A 5,751-nucleotide genomic window follows, 5' to 3' on the forward strand; every position below is an offset into this window, starting at 1 on the left:
ACAACAAAACGACATTACAGAACAGATGAATATGACTCTTCTTGAGAGAGATCATTGCATGTTATTGAATGTTGATTTGTCAAAAGACTTTTGGGCTGAAGCAGTATCTACGGCATGTTATTTGGTGAATCTCTTTATCGATATCTATTGATTGCAAGATACCAGAAGAGGTTTGGTATGACTATTCTGCTGATTATTCTAATTTGAGAATATTTGGCTGTCTTACATATACACATATAGATCGGAGTAAATTAGAACCTAAATCTAAAAAATACATTTTCATTAGTTTTGCCTCTAGGGTGAAGGGATATGGGTCATGGTGCCCTGATCCTAAAGAACCAAAATTTATGATTGAGAAAAATATAATATTTCACGAGTCTGCTATGTTGCTTCCGAAAAAAGATACTATTAGTATTCCTTCTGATGCAATTACTACATATAAGAGTACCGGAGAGAAGGTGGAGTTAGAGACCGATTATCATAGTTTAATTGAACAAACGATTATTAGTTTGCCCGAAAGTGATGAGGAAACAAAAATTATAGTAGAAAATGATACTTATAGTATTGCAAAAAGCCGAGAAAAGAGAGTGATAAAGCCACCTTGAAGATATGTGGATTTAGTCATTGCCTATGCATAGTCAGTAACTCAAGAAATAGGTAATGCAGGAGAACCGAGTAGTTTCTCAGAAGCCACTTCATCACATGATACTGTAAATTAGTTGATTGCTATGAATGAGGGGATTGAATATTTTCATAAAAATTAGATCTAGGATCTTGTAATTCCTTCGAAAGGACAAAGAACCATCAGCTGTAAGTGAGTATTCAAGAAAAAAGAAGACATTATAGGTGCTTCAGATGTAAGATATAAGGCTCGGCTAGTTGTAAAAGCTACAGTTAGGTTGAAGATATTGATTACAATAATATTTTCTCGCTTGTTGTTAAGCACACCTCCATTTGTATTCTATTATCACTGGTTGCAGTACATAATTTGGAATTAGAGCAATTAGATGTTAAAATAGTTTATTTGCATGGTGAACTTGAAGAGCAAATTTTTATGCAACAGCTTGAGAATTTTGTAATTGAAGGAAAAGAAAATCATGTTTATTTGCTGAAAAAATCCCTATACGGCTTAAAGCCATCTCCTAGCCAACGGTGCATAAAATTTAACTCCTTCATGATAAGTCGTGAGTTCAGTAGGAGAAAAAATGATGCATGTGTTTACTTCAGAATATTGAATGATATATCTTTTATTTATCTGCTATTGTATGTCGATGATATGTTGATCTCAGCTAAGAATAAAACCGAGGTGAATAGGTTAAAGATGCTACTTGGTAAAGAATTTGAGATGAAGGACTTGCAAGCTACAAAGAAAATTCTTGGTATGGAAAATTTTAGAGATAGGAAAGACAAAAGTTGTAGTTATCACAGAAAAGCTACATTGAGAAAGTCCTCACTCGCTTCAATATGCAAAATTCGAAATCGGTTACCACTCTTGCAATTCATTTCAGGTTGTCAGCATTATTTTCACCCAGCATGGATGTGAATCTTGACTACATGTCTCAGGTACTTTATGCGAGTGTAGTTGGTAGCGTCATGTATGTGAATGTTTGTATTCGACTGGATCTTTCACATGCAGTTGGTGTTGTTAGTAGGCATATGACAAATCCTGGAAAAGAGCACTGGCAAGCTGTAAAAAGGATTCTTAGATACTTGAAGGAAACCTTAGGTGTTGGCTTGGTATTTGGTGGAGTGGCGCTGATTGTATTGTTACCGAATATGTTGATTCAGATTTTACGGGTGATTTGGATAAGCACAATTCAACTATAGGTTATATTTTTACTCTTTTGGGAGATTCTATTTGCTGGAGGTTAATGTTATAACCTACTATTGCATTGTCTACTACAGAGGTGGAGTACAGGAGAACTACAGAAGACGTGAAGAACATATTATGATTAGGATGTTTTCTTGGTGAATTGGGAGTTGAGCAGGTAATTATTCTTGTTCATTGTAATAGCCAAAGTGCAATTCACTTGGCCAAGCATCTAGTCTTTAATTTAAAATTGAAGCATATTAAGGTTTGATATCACTTCATTGCAGAGATTGTTGAGGAAGGTAAAGTGGTCTTGAAGAAGATGGCCACCAAGGATAATTCGACAGATATATTGATGAAGCCTTTATCGGTAGCCAAGTTCAAGCTTTGCTTGGTTTTGCTTCGTGTCAGAGATCATTGAAGTGTGGTAGGGCATATTTGTAGAGGCGTTGGTAGTATACTATTGAGAAAATTGAGAGCTCATTTGGGTTGTTGAGTTAAGATGGAGATTTGTCAAAATTATGCCTCAAAACCCTCTACTTGTTCAATTCAGCCAACAAATCATCATGGTCAAGAGGAGACCATTGATGGTTATTTCAATCGCCGATGGGTTACAGTGAGTAATCAAAGAAAAACAGAAACTAGATTTTGAGCCATCCATGGACTATATGGAACAATCGATGCTTTGCAGGAGATCATTGATGGTCGTGTGTGACCATCGATGTTTACGATGCTAGTTGTAGATTTTGTTAATTTAATCTCAGCTGTTCATTTTCCTTTTGATCTCCAACTCCTACTAAGTTTTGGATATCTAGTTTTGGATATCTCTTTCCTAGTGTATTATTATCTCTTATATATTAAAATAGAAAGAATATAGATTTAAAAGATTTTATGTGAGGGTTGAAGAAAGAGAGTTTGAGGGTTTATGCTTTTGCCTTGTTTTTGTATTCTTTTCTCTTTTGATAGTGGAATTTTTCCAACGTCTCCGTTGTGAACGTAGCTTAAATTGGATGAACCGTATACATTTTTATGTTTGCGATTTCTTGTCGTTTATTCTCGTGCTTGTTCTTCGTAATTATTTTTGCTTTGTTGTGTACTTGTTCTAACAAAAATTAATTACAATAACACAGTGCTGAGCCACACGGTGTTACGTTGGTATCACAAAAAAATACTGGGTCACATATTAATTTTTAGTTACTTTTAATTATATTACGAGTTGTTATTACTCATGACATCACTAGAATTAGAATAATAAACTGCAAGAACAGAATCTTGGATCTGCAGCTGGATGTCATAGATATAATCAGATAATTACCATTAAAAAAAATAGTCAAACAAGCATCCAAAAGTATTTCAATCCGATATGACAACAGTAGAAAGTGAGATAATTTTTATTTCGTGAGAGGGTGTAATAAGTGCCAAAATAAGAATTGATGATGAGTATTTTCTTCTTAGTTTAAGGAATGGGTAGTTATTAAAGTTTTGACCATATAAAAATTCTTTGCATGCGTTTGTTTTCTTACGCGGTGACGCCGCCTTCAACACCAACCAATGGAACTTTCCTCTCTTTGGATTCTCTTGAAATTTTAGGGTTACCGAAATTAGTGGTTGATAACGAAATGGACAAATAAATTACACGGGAGCTTAATTTGGCGAGCTGTCTATTTTCCGCTTGTTTTTTTTGTATAAAGCCTCAATCTTGACAATTGGATGTTTATGTTATGCCTTCACATTGTAGAATATTGCATTTAATTTGGGTTATATGACGTTGATGTTTATCTGGATTTATATACTATCTATAGCTTTTTAGTGGATAGTCCACGTAAGAGATTTTAACAATCCATTAAATTATAGATAATCAAAAATAGGCTAACTATGAAATATTCCCGTTGGCTTTGGGCGATTATCAAATAATTCCCATAATTTTCAAATATTAGAACACATCCTATTTAAAAAAACTTTAACTTGGAGATTTAATCAAAAAAATCCCTCTTTAATTTTAAGATTTTATCAGAAAACCCCCTACTTTTAGGGAGGTTTTCTGAAAGTTTGAAAGTTGTAGGGGTCTATCTAATAATTGTCCAAAGCTAAGAACGGTTTTCTAATATTAAGCCTTAAAATATAACTAACATTACATCTACGCGTGTAATAATCTTTATTCCCCAACCCCCAAGTTACTTATGGTTTCAAGTGTCACATTTTGGGCTCAAGATTTAACAAAAGCTCATATGGGGTGGTACATTGATTTGAACGCAAAGAAAGTGAGCATAATATAATTAGACGCAATAACAGTAAAACATCTGCCACTATGAAATTGACATACAAGTTTGCTTAATGCTTGCATTATGATGACCTAAGCACATCAAGTGCAAACTTACGTTTTATCTTCAGGTTAAATTTCACACAAAATTTCATTGAACTTTGCGTTGTTTTACACAAAACCCCTGAACTTAATAAATTACATGCCAGACGTGTTGAGTTGAAGATAGTCAGGGCTGATCTATTTGGATTCAATTTTGCTCAAGAGTACGTATTAATCATATTTGAGTCATGAGTCCAAGTGTATCCAAGCATTTATCCATTTTATCATTTTTCAATATGGAAGTAAATCTCATCACCTAAACTCGTATTTTACTGAACGAATGCATACAGGACCGAATGAATCCATATCTTGAACTTGTATGGGTTCTAGTTCGGATCCTATCATAACCTCTTGCATGGTATGCGAGCAGGAGCGGATCCAGGATTTCAGTTTTAGGGGGGCCGCATACAAAAAAATTTATTCACAAGAGATACAGCACAACCCAAACAAAACGAGTTGAATAGACAACGTCAATATCTCCAAAATATTTCAAAAGAGAAAGACAAAAATTATGTAGAAAATATTCAAATATAAGCATCATCTAATTTTTTATAACTAAAACTTCTCTAACGTACTAAAAGGAATTCGACGTTCCTTAAAATTTTCAAACTCTTCAATGATAACATCAGTGCTCAGACTTTTAGCAATTTCTCTTTCAATAAACACCATTAATGCGTCTGAGAGGAAAACATCCTCCATTTTGCTTCGAAGCCTAGTCTTGACGTATAATGACAAAATAAACAATCTACCAAATCCTTATAAAGTCAGCGGATTTAGTTTGATAGGGATGCAAACCAACAGTAACATTCATCCAACACAACGAGGAGCTAATTCCTAGCGTATATATCCTCCTCCTCTTCTGCTTCCATTGACTCTGATGGAACTCCCCACTACAAAACCCCAGCTGATCAGTTTCCACACAACACGTCAGAAAAAATTAACCCTTGATTGATCTTTTGAAGAATCTTCTACTGTTGTTCAAAGCCAGGCTGTGATCGATGGTTTATTACCAAACAGAATGTGAAACCTAGCTACCTTAAGATTTCTTGATGTGAACCACGGCTGTTTTATTAATTTCTGCCATCTCTGCTGAAACGCGGAATGGCGTCTCCCTCTAAAATTTGTACTGTAAAAAGCCTGGGAGAATTTTGATCCATTGAATATGAGCTAGCTAGCCCTCTTTGTTGACCTCTTTGTAGTGTTCCTAATGACTTACGTGGCTCCTTGGCTTTTACTTAAAATCATTATAATTGGAAATCCTTTTTATAAAGTTACCTTTGCGAAAATTACTTCTCAAAAATATTAAAAAGAGGACATGATTTTCTCGTATATAGTCGGAGATAAAGATATTAGAGCAAGTGCAGCAGCCTCCCAAGGAGGTTCTTAAGGGTGATGTGGCAAGGAAAAGCTCCCAACATGCTCTAACAAGCTCCCAACGAGGCTCCTAAGTCCTAGTTGGTGGTGGGGTCCACCATGGAGCTCCTAAGAGCTCCACAAATTTGTGGAGCACTTGGGAGCTCCTAAAGGGTGGGACCCACTAAAAAATATTTTTTTATTAGATTTATTGCTTTAATATATA

Source organism: Asparagus officinalis, chromosome 9 (assembly GCF_001876935.1).
Source record: "Asparagus officinalis chromosome 9, Aspof.V1, whole genome shotgun sequence".
NCBI classification, from domain to species: domain Eukaryota; kingdom Viridiplantae; phylum Streptophyta; class Magnoliopsida; order Asparagales; family Asparagaceae; genus Asparagus; species Asparagus officinalis.